The 14,010-nt window shown below is 42.7% G+C and overlaps 1 protein-coding gene across 2 annotated transcripts in view; it reads right to left on the reverse strand.

Moving 5' to 3' along the window:
• Positions 1 to 14,010, reverse strand: part of TTC29 (tetratricopeptide repeat domain 29) — a 986,907-nt gene that overhangs the window by 31,939 nt on the left and 940,958 nt on the right. The gene's annotated exons all lie outside the window — the stretch shown is intronic.

Genomic DNA, 14,010 nt, shown 5'->3' on the forward strand with positions numbered 1-14,010 from the left:
TTTGGCTTTATTGGCTGGAGTCTTGCTGTTGTTGCTATTTTTTCACAATGGGTGTCCCGTCACAACGAGATCCTGTATTGCTGCTCCCGTCAGCGCAGCTGTGTCGTGAACGCATGATGCAGCATTTTGGAGCGACACTCCTGGGACATTTGGAGTGCGACTGGTCTCTGTCATTCAGACCGGTTTTGGATTGTGTGCAACCCGTGTTTCGATGCCTTTGGTGCTCGTTTGAACATGCACTGGCTCTCTGTCTCTCATTGCAGCGCCCTCCAATGGTCGATACTGATCTGTTGATGTTCCCGATTAGGGCTCATTCCCAGACTTGTGCACTATGGATGCGCTTGCTTCGTGAGGCAGTTTATGAGATTCCCTTCCTGGAGGAAGATCGTATTGTCTCTTTCATAGGCCCTGCACGGGGTGCCGCCCTGAATGGTTTTGGGGCTTTGGATCACACCTGCTCCATGGTACTTTGTGGCGTGGATCTTCCGATATTGACATATATCGAAGTGGAGGAACTCCTGCGTTCTATTGCTTCTATCTGACGATGGGTTTTTTACGAAATTGACACTATATTGAATTTGGCTTTATGATTACATGTTACCTAAATTTATGACTTTGTTGTCTTCTCACCTTGTCGAAATAATTGTTTTAGGTATTGTTTATATTTGGGGCATCCTTTTATATTATTGGAACCACTTGCTACCGACAAGGGGAGGGTGTAGTGTGGTTAGTTTTACGTATTCATTGCGCTTTAGCTTCAGGCTTTAGGCCTTTGTGCACTCTGCCCTGAATATATTTTATTCATTTGCTGACAGCTTCGAGCCTCTGTGCACTTTGCTCTACATGCTTTTTATTAGGCTTCGTACTGTTATTTTTCAAATAGCCAGTTCTACGGTGTTGTTTTTTTATTCATATCACACTGTTTTGCCTACTTCAGCACTGGAGTTCTCCATAACATATTTACTCTGTGCTTCAGTCAAGGATACAGTCTGGTACATTGCCGATAGACGTGGCAAGAGTTTAGACTTGGCATTCCTGCGTAGGGACATTTTGTGATCACGATGACATGTTAGTTATAAAATCACTTCCTTGTCCCAATACACGCAAGAGGGAGATTCTGACCAGGGAACCACAACTAGACGCTGACTGCCTCGTTGCAGATGCTGAACCAAGATCACAGGTCTTTGCTCAGGTATGAGGGCTGATGTCTCCACAGTGATTCTAATAGGCAAGCTAGAAGCTTAACATGCTGTGCTCTAAATAGAACAAGCAGAGGGAGAGTTGAAACTGTTAGACAATATGATAACTTTGTTCTTATGTTTTACTCTCCTGGTGACTATTTCAATCCTACTGTGTTGTATCGTTCTGGTTATTGCGGCTCACGCCTTAATATCTAAAATACAGTTGTTTTATTAAAAACATTATATAAAACTTATACTGTCTTTGTCATTTGTATATGAGATCATATTGGAAATAAGAGAGTTGGTTTGGATCTGAGTAACCACGACTTCCCTGAGAAGTTCCAAAGATGTCATGCGCTCGGCTGCCAAATCATTTCTTCCACATGGGAGAAATGAAGCACTGCTAGTTAGCCGGAGCAAAAAACGGATTTAGGGTGACAGAGTTCTTTACACGTGGGTCAGACTCAGTCCCCCACACCGTTATAGATCCTGCTACCTAGAAATCCAGTAGTCTCATTTAGAATAATGAGAGCCCACGCGACAATAGGGAAGGCATAATACTTATATTTTTGTACAAAATCATAACTAATAGGCTAACAAAAGAAAACATTAGTGGTCATCTGCCATGTCTTGTGTGGTAGTCTTGCTTTTACAAATGGTATTGCACCCTTGTTATGTCTTGACCCAACTACTATAGAAGCTTTTCTAACATGATTAGGGATGCTATCACTGAGAGCAATAATTTTGAGATTAACATAGAGTCTTTAACGTACTAGAAACACAACACATCAGGAGAGCATAAATGTCAATTATTCTTCCAAAAAATATGGTGTACATTTGTATAACCACATAAGTCACTGCTTGGGATAATCGCCACTGGGTTGTTATAGTTAGAACCATGTTTTCATAGCAAAAGCATTTTTTTTTCTAATAACTTTGTTACAATTTGAGGAATCTTCACAAAACTTTGGAAAAAGGATCATTCACCTCAGTTTCTTCCTGGAAAGATTTGGGGTGACCAAGCAGGTATTGAGAAAAAGGGGGGACCCAAAATACATTTTCCCTTTGCAATTTTCCATAGGAAAACTGAACAGAGATACCTAAAAAACGGCTGAACAAAATTACAACACATTTGACAGAAAGCTATTTCTTGGTCCTGAAAGTGTGCTTTTTGTGATTTGATGTAAATCCATTTAGTATTTTTTGAGAAATAACGGTTCAGAATTCATGTATATATCACGCCGTAGAGGAACTGCAGATTCAACAGATCTAATGATATGATCGTATTGGCTGCACCACATCAACAAGAGTTCCTGTAATGAAAAAAGTAAAAAAAAACAGATAGGGGCAGAGTAGGGATACCCTGTCCCTCCTAGCATTGGTGGGGGTTCCCAGAGGGGCTCCTCAGGAAAAAACATATATCTTTTTTTAAAAAGGAACGCAGTCCTGTTAAAAAAAAAAGTGTGGGCCCCTGTACTTTTTAAAAATAAGCCCCAAGGGTGGCCCAGGGGCTTGGGGGTTGACACAATATATTTTGTGAAGATGGGGCATGTGGCCCCCCTCTGGAGCCTTCTTGAGGGTCCAGGGCCCCATCCAAAGTAGCCAATATTATATTTAGGTGAGGGATGCATGCTGCTCCTCTCCCTGAGTCTTAAGGGTGTGCTGCCCTGCTTGAGGCATGGACCAGCTCTGAGGACCTCATCCCTTGGGGCCGATGAGTGCAGTGTCCCAGGGACCCCATCCCCTGAACTACTAAGGATCCATGCCGGAGTGAGTGGGGCAGGGAATACACATTTTCCCTGCCTGCACTCTCCCTGGGAGGGAACACAACTTTATTCCTGCCTGGCGGGTACACAGAAATAAGCTGTCTTGGGACTACCCCAACAGCCCCCAACAATGCCCATGTTGTAGGTACGCTGGGTGGGCCCCCACTGTAATAAAAATGCTGGCTCCCACAGGCACCTGGTATGTGTGCTGGCTGGGAACAGGTAGGGGCCATGTGGGCCTTTGGGCTCCCTCCTCAGGGCCCAACATTAGTCATCTCGTGAGTGCCTGGGGTGGGACCGGTGGCACCCATAAAAAAATAGACAACCAACAAAAGAAAAAAATGTAATAGGCGTCAGAAGCCACTCTATTATTCACTACTCTGTACAAGTAGCGCACCATAATATCCTACAAGGGCTTTTTTTTTAAAATATATTGTTTCTTCCTAGCAGTGCCCCTGAAGGGGCAGGGACGCCCCCAACCATTTTGCTAATGTTGTGGAGGACTGGATGGTGCGCAGCAGCCCCCCATCAACATTAAAGGAAACAGTATGTCTCCTGGGCCATTGAATCCATGACCCCAAGAGAGCTTACCATATTTTTTTTTCAAGTACTATGAGCTGGATGCTCTTCAGCTGAAGTGCAGAGACTTCTTGTGGTTGGTTCTATTGCTGCACTACTTTGTGGCCTGAAAAATGCTTAAAAAGGATTCAAGAAATGCTTAGTTTTTTTATGCTCTATTAAAACATTTTGAGACAATCACTATTAATAAACATTGCAATATGTGAAGTTAGGAAATAGACTTTTGATTATGGTTATTGGTGACGCTTTGTCAAAGCCAATAGGTCTACTTTCTATACGTTGATGTGCTGATCCCTTGATAAAACCAATAGGCCCAGACACTTTATATTTTGGTATGTTGAGTCTTTGACAAACCCAGTAGGTCTGCCTTACTTAAAATTACACCCTTTAAAATATTACATAACATGGTCAGTCGTGCGTGGTAGCAGGTGTAAGCGTCCCTGGGTGGTAGGGCAAGGGCCTATCCGGAAGCTTGGCCCTTCACAAAAACCACACTGCGCTGGGCTAAAGGCCGTGTGTGGCAGGGGTAGGCACCTGGAGGGGGTTAGGTGCGGGCCCTGCTCCTAATCCTCCACCATGCACTGCTGAAGGCTGTGTGCCACAGACTGTTGGGTGCCTATGACGCTACAAATGGCAATAGACAGCTTACCGTACATTAAAGAAACATAGAAATTCACTGAAATAAAACAAAGTTTAAAGTGACATTATAGTTAGCAACTGTAGTAACATCATACTTTACTGTAATAACAATATCTTAGAAATTCAGTGAAAAAACACAAAGGTCAAAGAGATGTTATGGTTAGGTGAAAATGTCAGTTAAAAGGACCATTTTAAATTAATAAAACCACTGAAATTCACCAGTCTTAGTTATCTCAAGTAAGTATAACTCTTGTCCTAAAGTAACTATAACTTGTGCCCTCACCGTGCACAGTGTTGTCATCAATTATGCCATTTCAGATGTTTAGTTGATGTTATTAATGATGTCATAAACCATGTGATGAGTGATGTAATATGTGAGGTAATTAGCAGCGCATGGAGAGGGCAGACCTGGGTCGATATAGTATGGTATAGTAGAAATAAATTGCTTTAAGTAAAAAAAAAAACTAGAAATTCACAGAAAAACTAAGGTAAAAGTGACAATATAGTTAAGTGAGAATTTCACTTACAGCATAACATTTCATTTTAAACTAAACAAACATTGAAATGTACCAGTTATATTTAAGTTAATTACCTATAACTCATGCCACGAAGGGACTATAATTCGTACCCTTGCTATGCACTGCTTATGCCATCATATTATTACATCATATGACATGGTCGAGGACAGCACTGATAACGTCACTTATGACATCTGAAATTACATCATTTATGACAACACTGTGCATGGAAGAGGTGCAGTGTGCTCTTTAAACTAAGATAAACCACTGTGTGACCAGTGGGGCTTGTCATCTCTAGGTCAACCAGGGTTGGTGCTATCAGCTACAGGGTTTATATTCTGAATATTGAAAAAACAAATCTGGGAATGTCTCAATTAGGAAAAAATATATAAAGTCAAAATCATACAAAATAAGAACCAGATAATTACTGCTAGCAGTTCGTTGAAGGAAGGGGAAATGTCTTTCAACAATTATAGCTAGGGCAAGCAGATTTACGACCATTTAGCAAAAGTATCACAAACAAACATAGGGATTGATTCACTAAGCTATTTGCTTTTGTCAAGCATGTTTACAAGCACAAATGACAGAATTGATGGCTCCATTAGTGCCTATGTAATTGAACACCAGAACTGTGTACAATTAGCCAGGAATAAGTCATATGAAAGGGATGGGAAGTAGGCGGATCAAGGCATGGTTGACCTTGGGTATTAGTCAACGCCCACAATTCCAGAAGCTAGTGAGCATTCACAAACTCCTATCTAACCCTTGCCCACTTTGGCTGTGATCGGAAACTTGTCTGCCAACAGCCAGAGTAAATAAATCTATGTTCAGAGTGGGTAGGGGAATGGACTATGCCTATACTTGGCTGGTGAGAGCAAAAGGGATACCACCATTGTGAAAATAATTTCTGTGTGGAGTGGAAAGAAAGTGTTATTTAACATTAGAGTTACAAATCTCTATATGCAATATTACAGCACACGTATTTGGGGAAATAGCAATGCTAAAATTGTTTCTGAATAAGGAAAAGTTGTAAACCTGCATTTGTGCACGAGTACTTTTACATACAGAATTACAATTCCCATTGTGAACCAGGCCTGCCTGTGTCATAAAACAGAAACAGACATCTTGTGGTTTCTCCACAGATAATTTAGAGAAGGGCTTTACTCTATTTTAGGTTGTATATTTCTTAAAATGTGGCATCAAATGTTTAACCCTCATATGAAAGAAACTAAGGGCCTGATTTAGATATTGGCAGAGGGGTTACTCCATCACAACAGTGACGGATTCCCGTCTGAGGGGTTACTCTAATTAGATATAGGGGGTTATTCCAACTTTGGAGGAGGTGGTAATCCGGCCCAAATGTGACGGATTTACCACCAGCCATATTACGAGTTCCATAGGATATAATGGACTCGTAATACGGCTGGTGGTATATCCGTCACTTTACCGTCACTTTTGGGACGGATTACCACTTCCTCCAAAGTTGGAATAACCCCCATAATGGGGTTTATATTTCAGCCAATGGGATATCCGTCACTGTTGTGACTGAGTAACCTCTCCACCAATATCTAAATAAGGTCCTAAGAGGCGTATTTTTCTGATATCCTACTCATCGAATAATTTCACTCCATTTCTTATTAGGGAATTGTAAAAATCCTTAATGCCTGTGGTATCCGATTTGATTGAGGCTCATTGCCATATATCACTTCTAAAGAAATGCATCAGTGCAAATGTAAGGTAAGATTCCAATTTTATAGGGCTCCTATATCAGCATTGGTGGCTCCTCTGTTTGGGCGAAACAGCAATGCCCCCTAGCCATCAGCTGCAAAATCTTTTAGAGAAAATTATAATAAACTATGTTTATTATAATTTTCTTTGAAAGAGGCGGAGCCACGGTGGTGACGTGCACTAAGGGTGAGTGCTCAGCACTCCCCCTTCACATCGCATGTATGTTTGGCCAGCCGTCTCGGGCTTGCCAAACACACATGCGCTGTAGGCTCTCTCCAGCCCAGCAACCGGGTTGCTGGTATGCAGAGAGCCTGTACAGGCTCCCAGTCTACCTGTGAGCGCCCTGGCTGGGTGCTCCCAGCCAATCATGATGCTGCTCTGAGCAGCGCCAGGATTGGTGCAGGGCAGGCTAGGACCCTGTGCCTGCAGCGAGGAGCGTCGAGGGACATAAGAGCGACAGAGGAAGTAAGTGATTTTTAAAAAAATAAATAAAATGGTTATTCCCTCCCTCCTCCTCATGCCTCCCAGCCCCGCCCCCACACTTCCGTGGCCCGCTACTGTAGATCAGTTATGAAAATATCGGCACTGCTTTTCCTTTTTGTTTCCAAGACCCTTGCAGCACTTTTTTGAGTAGTTGGTACTTCATCATTCACTTTAAATATTTTGAGTGGTCCACCAGTATTAATTTTATTTCAGTAAGTATATCAATTCCCCTTAAAGCAGCTGATGCTATTTATTGCATATACTTAATGTGGGTTCTGAGCATTTGGACCGTGCCAGAATAGCACAACAAATGAGACAATATATGTCACTCCAAACTCGGCCGGAATGTCTTACGTTGGCACAACCGTCACTAGTCCTATGTCCAAAGGTTTGAGCCACCTCTGCTTTCTGAGTAAATTCACAACTCAAGAGTCTTGAGCGGCTGAGGACAAGGAGGCCTTCATCTGTTCTTTAGACTCAGTAGTCATGTTAAGCCAAGTAGTCATCTAAAACTATATTTTCAGACGTTCAGATCAATCCAACTTCTGGTCAATAATCACACCAATCTTCATATAAAGCAGCAAATATTGTAATTTAAATTAATAAGTCAGTTACAGTTAGCATTTGGGATAGGTTATGCATAATGTATTACCTCAATAAAATATAGTTTACATTAAGAACGTGCTAAAGTTAGTATCAGTGACAGATTAAATAGAAATAGTTAATTCTATTTGTCAGGGATTGGAAACACTGATACTGCACATTTGCTTTAAGTTAAGAGTGTAGTGGTGTGGCCCCCTCACATACATGAAGGCTGGCAAGAATACTGCAATGATAGGGTTGCACTGTTGATGGTAACAGCTGACAGGAAAGATTTGTAGAGATGTTGTTTACCAGACTGAGACCTGGATCAAAGCAGTGACCTATGTCAAGGTACCGCCAATCTTCAAGTCAGCCTCTTCATGTGAACATATGTCTAATGGGGATTGGTGTCCTTTCTAAGCAATGGTCCTTTTATGTCTGAGGGTTGGAGAGCCTTTGTGCACATATGAACTACACCACATACTACACCATATGTCCCATGTGGGGCCCTGACTCTAAGACCATTAATTTGATGCATCTGTGCTCGTCAATCAAATTCCCAATCCCAAAGCTCCTTAGCACCTCTAACGCTTCCTTGACAGTGCCAATCCATTTTGCCTGCCTGCTCCGGTCAGTTTTTCTGTTACCCTGAATTTCCCATCTGGCCCATCCTACCTGTTTCTGCAGCCAAGTGATGTTTCTAGAGCGCCTGCTTTTTCTGCTGAATTGTCATTCAAGGATCTTACTGTATCTTTGCTGCACATACCTATTGGACTCTTACATCCCACATAGCCTTACAGCTAGAAATAGGGAATAGGGTACAAGGCATGCTGTACCACATGTCTGACTCTCACATTAATATAATTGAAAGTAAGTAGTGATTACCATTAAGTTTAGTATCGAGGTTAGATTAATGATAACTGTAAGAAATTGTAGCATTGGTTGGTGGGGAGGGGGTTGAGAACCCACCTCAAATAACAATCATAATCCTTGTCAGGTGAACCACAGCTTGGTTTAAAAGCAGTGAGGCTTAACTTCAAGGCATTGTGTAAAACATTTATGCAGTACTAAACAGTACTAAACAGTAATGAAGTGAAAATACAACACATGAAAAATACCAAACCAATTTAGAAAAATAGATATTTACTTTTAATAAATAAATTGACACCAAAACAACAATCTAATAGTAGAACCAGAGTTATACATTACTCAAAATAGGGTATACAATGATAAGCACCATCCACGGTTATCTGGTTGCACCTATGCAGGATGACTAAGGTTCAGGTCTGACTGCGATGGAGCATGGGTTGGCTATACAGAGCAAGTTTGTCTTGGGGAAAAGTTTTGGACTTTGTCTTTCGAATGGAACTCATAAATCTTTAGTGGAACAAGGCAGGAGGCTGCCATTGGAAAACGCTTGGATAATGCTGGATTTAATTCTGGAGGCAGCTAGAAAGATGATTCAAGGACTCATTTTAATAGCAATGTCAAATCTGTCTTAATGGTACAGTATGATTTTAAATTACTATTTTGAAAAAGACACTTTCAGAAAGTTGTCATTTTCCTGCCTAAACCAAATGTGCCTTTTTGCCAGTGCCTAGTGTGGCCTGACTGTGGTGAGGTATCGATTGGTCCCAGACATTAGACAAAAGACTTGGGTGTGGCGAGGTATTTTACCTCTGTGAGCAGGATGGCCCGGGGGTCTGTGCCCATCTCCTCTCTGAACTGCAAAGGGCACCTACCCTGTCACTAGCAGATGTAGCTGACATTTGGGCCTGCCCTCTTTATTTTTCTACTAGCCAGCTTGGTTCTAAAGCCAGTGGGAGTAGGGAGCTGCCACAGAAATCGTTTTGAATGTCCACAGAGGAGGGGCCACTCATTTCCATGACCCTCTGGTTGGGCACAGGAGCTCTGCACAGGGAAAGAAAGGTTCTACCATATTGGATTGTTAACATAGTGCTGTCCAGGAGGACTGAGGCTGCACTGGAGGGATGATGTGGCTTCCTAAGTTTGGTCTGGGTGCCTTGCATCTAGAACTTTCCACTTGCACATATAAACCTCTGCACAAAGGAGAGACAGACAGCAAGTCCCTGACTCTGGATGGAGGGAAGGACATTTGGTTTAGGCCCTGATGGGCCAACAACTTTGCCTGCATCTTCCTCCAGGACAAAATAAGTTTCTCCAGGGCCAGTGGCACTGGCCACCTTATGCCCTGTGTAGACCAGTTTGGGGAAGATCTGGACTCCACTGCCAACCCAAGAGCCCTGCAAGATAGTCAGGAGGCTCTCGGGCTTGAGAGTGTTTCAGCAGGATGGTGCTCTGCTGCCTAGGAGGGGAGTGGCTGTGCAAGAAGCCCTAACCAGCAGGACAGGAGCCCCAAGAGTCAGGAAAGGAGAATGCTGGGCCAGGGAGCCAGTGGAGCTGGAAAGCAAGGTGGCCAGTTGAAAATGCTCCTGGTGGGTAGAGCTCACCACTAGGTACAATATGAGCCAAGATCAAGAAAATCAGTCCAATGTGGTCAGATTGGTGCACCTTGAAAGATATGCCCATTTAAACATGTCCATAATCGAGAACGGAACGCATGAGTCTTCACTGCTACTTCCTTTACATCCAGACAGGATTTAAGGTCCATCTTGATTGTGGAGATCTCCATCTTCATTTTGAAGAGGAACTGCTATAAGAAACTCACTTTCTTTCTGTTGGGCTGTGTCTGTTTGGGCATTAGAGAATTCATTTTTTTGTATAGAAGCCTGTATTTCAAAAAGTGTTCACGTCTGTTCCTGTCCACTGCCATCTTCCTGTACTCATATCAAACTGGAGTATTTAAACTGTCCAGTTTTGAGCAGTTTCTGCTCCCTCTCATGTGGCCACTGTTTTCAGTTGCGAGTGGTGCACCAGCAAAGCAAGTTCCATGTGGGGATGAAGTACTCTCAGACAGGTTCTCCAGGTATATGCATACGGGGACAGTGGGGGCTATGCATGGATAGTGCTCAGTCTCCTCAATTTAGCACATTGTCAAGGAGGTGCAGATCTGCTATCGCATCCAGTAGCAGATGAAGTCCTCTTGTAGACCAGAGTTGATTTTGGGGCTTCCTGTGTGCTCTTTAACCTCAGACACACCACTGTTTACTAGTGGGTGAGAGCATCTCTAGGCCAACCAGGGTGCAGTATATAAATATAAGTGCACTGTATTATAAATTGCAGTGGGGTCTTGTACAATAGAGTGGAGCGCAGTGTCATATAGAAAAGTGTTGTACAGTAGTAGAGAGTGTTATATATTGGTATGTATGGGCATAAAGTGGAGTACAGAGTTGGACAGTGGAGTGTGTAGGGATAGAGTGGATTAGAATGTCAGAGTGCCATTAAGTGTAGTAGACGTTTATAGAGTGGAGTTATAGAGAGTGGAGGAAAGTGTCAGACATTGGAGCAGCATAGAGTAGAGTGGTGTACACTGTAGTGATGCAGAGTGGATTACCATAAAGTGGAGAAGCATACAATGGAATAACGTACAGTGGAATACCTTACAGTGGAGTGTAGAAGAGTGGAGTGGCAGAATAGAGTACTGTAGAGTGGAATAGTACAGGATGGAGTGGCATAGAGTGGAGTAGGGTACAGTGGCATAGTGTAGAGCGGGGTGACGTACATTGAAGTGGCATAGCATAGAGTCGAAGAAACTGTTATAAATTTGAGTGGTGTCTCATACAGTAGAGTGGAGTGCTGTGTTGTATTGTACAGTGTTGGAACCTATTGCGGAGTGTTGTACAATAGAGTGTACAGGCATAGAGTTGAGAGCAAATTTGGTCAGTGGAGTGTACAGGAATAGAGTGGAGTAGAGTCTAGCATAGTGACACAAAGTGAAGTAGAGTTTTGTAGGGTAGAGTTTTATATAGAGTGCAGGAAAATACAGTGGAGTAGGGTACAGTGGGGTGGAAATAAATTGAATTGTGTAGACTGGAGTAGCGTAGGCTGGAGTGGCATAAGGTATAATAGCCTATAGTGTAATAGCGTACAGAGGAGTGACTTAAAGTGTAATTGCGTATAGCACAGTAGCATAAAGTAGAGTGGTGTACAGTGAAGTGGTTTAAACTTGAGTGGTGTATTGTGGGGCAAGGTAGAGTGTAATAGCACACAGTGGAGTGAGGTAGAGTGGAGTGGGGTAGAGTGGAATACCATACAGTAGAAGGGCAAAGATTGAAGCTGTGTACATTGTAATAGTTTGGAATAAAGTGGCGTACAGTGGAATAGCATAGAGTGGAGTACAGAGGAGTGGTTTAGAGTAGAATAGCATAGAGTAGAATAGTGTGGAGTGGAGCAGCATAAAGTAGAGTGGTGTAGACTAGAGAAGTGTAGAGTGGAGTGGAGTACAGTGAAGTAACATATAGTGGAGTGGGGTAGAGTAGTGTAGAGTGGAGCGGTGTCGAATGGACTAACGTAGAATGGAGCTGTGTACACTGGAGTGGTGTAGAGTGGAGGAGCATTTAGTGGAGTAGCAGACAGTGGAATATCGTAAAGTGGAGTACAGTAGAAAGGCATAGACTGGAATAGCATTTAGTGGAGTACCATATAGTGCAGTGGTGTAGAGTGGAGTGGTGTAGATTGCAAAAGCATACAAGGGAGTGGCATACAGTGTAGTGGTGTCCAATGGAGTGAGGTAGAATGAAGTAGGGTGGAGTGGAGTGGCATAAACTAGAGTGATTTAGAGTGGAGTAGCATACTTTGGAGTTGCATACAGTGGAATAGCATACATTTGGGTGGCACATAGTGGAACTGGGTAAAGAGGAATAGCACATGCTGGAGTAGTGTATAGCAGAATGGCATACACTAAAGAGGCATAGAGTGGCGTTGCACATATGTATGAGCATACAGTGGACTGGTATAAAGTGGAATTGTGTACAGTTTAATAGCGTAGAGTGGAGTGGCGCAGAGTGCAGTGTTGTACAGTGGAGTGGCGTAGAGCGTAATAGTGGAGAAGGGAGTAGTGTACAGTAGAGTGGTGTATAATGGAGTGGTATAGACTGGAGTGGCGTACAGTGGTGTGGGGTAGAACGTATTAGCATACAGTAGAGTGGCGTACACTGGAGTGGGGTCCAATCGAATAGCATAGAATGAAGTAGCGTAGAGTGGGGTGCCATAGACTAGAGTGGCATACACTGTAGTAGCGTACAGTGAAGTGGCATACAGTACAATAGTAAAAAGGGGAGTGGCATAAAATGGGTTAGCAGAGTGGAATAGCATATACTGGAGTAGCATATAGCAGAGCGGCATACAAAGGAGTTGCATACACTGAAGAAGCTCAGTGTAACGGCGTACAGTGGAGTGTTGTACAGTGGAGTGGCATAGAGTGTAATACTGTATAGTGGAGTACCATTAAATAGAGTGATGTATAATGGAGTGGTGTACACTGAAGTGGTGTACAGTGGCATGGGCTATAGTGTAATAGCATACAGTGAAGTGGAATACATTGGAGTGGGGTCCAACCGAATAGCGTAGAATGAAGTGACATATAGGGGGTTATTACAACTTTGGAGGAGGTGTTAATCCGTCCCAAAAGTGACAGTAAAGTGACGGATATACCACCAGCCGTATTACGAGTTCCATAGGATATAATGGACTCGTAATATGGCTGGTGGTATATCCGTCACTTTACCGTCACTTTTGGGAAGGATTAACACCTCCTCCAAAGTTGTAATAACCCCCATAGTGTATGCCACACAGTGGAGTGGCATAAAGTGGAGTACGCTACAGTGGCGTGGCATGGAGTGAAATGGCATATAGTGTAGTGGCATGCAGTGGAATAGTATACAGTGGAGTGTTGTAGAGTGGAGTGGCATACAGTGGAATAGAGTGGAGAGGTGTACAGTAGAATGGTGTCGAATGGAATAGCGTGTAGTGGAGTCGTGTCCAGTGGAGGTGTGTACAGTGTTATGATGTAGACTGGAGTGGGATACAGTGGTATTGCGTATAGTACAATAGTGTAGAGTGGAGTGGCGCAGAGTGGAATAGTGGATAGCGGAGTGGCTACAGTGGTGTGGCATATGGATCTATGTGCAATTTAGAAGTTGTGAAGATTATGGTTTGGCAGTAACGCAAAAAGATATAGGTAAATCGTTTGTCCCTACCTAGTACCACTTTATCTAAGCAGCAATAGGCAGGTAAATGTTTTTTTTGTATATATTTTTACATATATTTACGGGCTATGTACCACATGGTTTCACAAACTTTTGTGCAATTATATGAAAGTACCACAGTGACATGTATCACTAAGTTTAAATACCTTATCACTTAGAAAAGTATTTCCTCTACTTAACTGCAGTAGCAATAAAGCATCATCTCTGCACCATATGAATAATCCTGGCACATTTTATTTAAAATCCATTCAGCTGTTTTGCACTATGTCAAATGCCATCGTCTATGAGAAATGCATTGCTGAAAATATATGTTTTGGGACCCCTTTTATCATTGCACTCCCTAAAGAATTCATCCAAATTTACATCATCTCAAAATGTAGGCAAAGCTAGGGTCTGGAAAGTTTTG

Source organism: Pleurodeles waltl, chromosome 1_2, assembly GCF_031143425.1.
Source record: "Pleurodeles waltl isolate 20211129_DDA chromosome 1_2, aPleWal1.hap1.20221129, whole genome shotgun sequence".
In the NCBI taxonomy this organism is placed as follows: Eukaryota; Metazoa; Chordata; class Amphibia; order Caudata; family Salamandridae; genus Pleurodeles; species Pleurodeles waltl.